Here is a 939-nt window from a genome sequence, read left to right on the forward strand (position 1 = left end):
TTCAGTGAACTCCTGGGCAAAACGGTGGAAGTCTATGTAGATGACATACTCGCAAAGACCGCCCGACCTGACGATCTCCTGAGTGACCTCAACGACGTTTTCTCGTCCCTACGACAACACGGCATGAGGCTTGATCCACTCAAATGCGCGTTCGCAATGGAGGCAGGAAAGTTCCTAGGCTTCATGATCACTCAAAGAGGAGTGGAAGCCAATCCCGAAAAATGCCAAGCCATCCTTCAAATGAAGAGTCCGGGTTGCATCAAAGACGTCCAGAGACTTGCTGGGAGATTGACAGCTTTGTCCCGTTTCCTCGGCGCATCGGCGGCAAGGGCCATACCTTTCTTCAACTTAATGAGAAAGGGAATGGCGTTCGAATGGACACCAGCGTGCGAAGAGGCGTTCAACCACTTCAAGCAAATCTTGGCGGCACCACCAGTCCTCGGAAAACCCAGAGCCGGAGAACCGCTCTACCTCTATCTATCAGTAACCGAGGAAGCGCTCGCCGTGGTCCTCGTTACAGAAGAAGCGAGGACACAACAACCCGTCTACTTCGTGAGCAGGGCACTCCAGGGGCCAGAGCTGAGGTACAGCAAACTGGAGAGACTGGCGCTGGCGCTCCTAGTATCCTCCCGAAGGTTAAGACAATACTTCCAGAGTCACCGTATAGTTGTGAGGACAGATCAGGCGATTCGGCAAGTACTGCAGAAACCTGATTTGGCTGGAAGGATGATGACCTGGGCCATCGAGCTCTCGCAATATGACCTACAGTATCAGCCTCGACACGTGATCAAGGCCCAGGCAATGGCTGACTTCTTGGTGGAGGTAACGGGCGATCCTCCCGAGGAAACGGGCACACGGTGGAGGCTTCATGTGGACGGAGCCTCCAACCAAACGTCCGGAGGAGCAGGGGTCATCTTGGAAAGCCCAGCAGGGGTCATC

The sequence above is a fragment of the Arachis hypogaea genome, chromosome 20 (assembly GCF_003086295.3).
Source record: "Arachis hypogaea cultivar Tifrunner chromosome 20, arahy.Tifrunner.gnm2.J5K5, whole genome shotgun sequence".
In the NCBI taxonomy this organism is placed as follows: domain Eukaryota; kingdom Viridiplantae; phylum Streptophyta; class Magnoliopsida; order Fabales; family Fabaceae; genus Arachis; species Arachis hypogaea.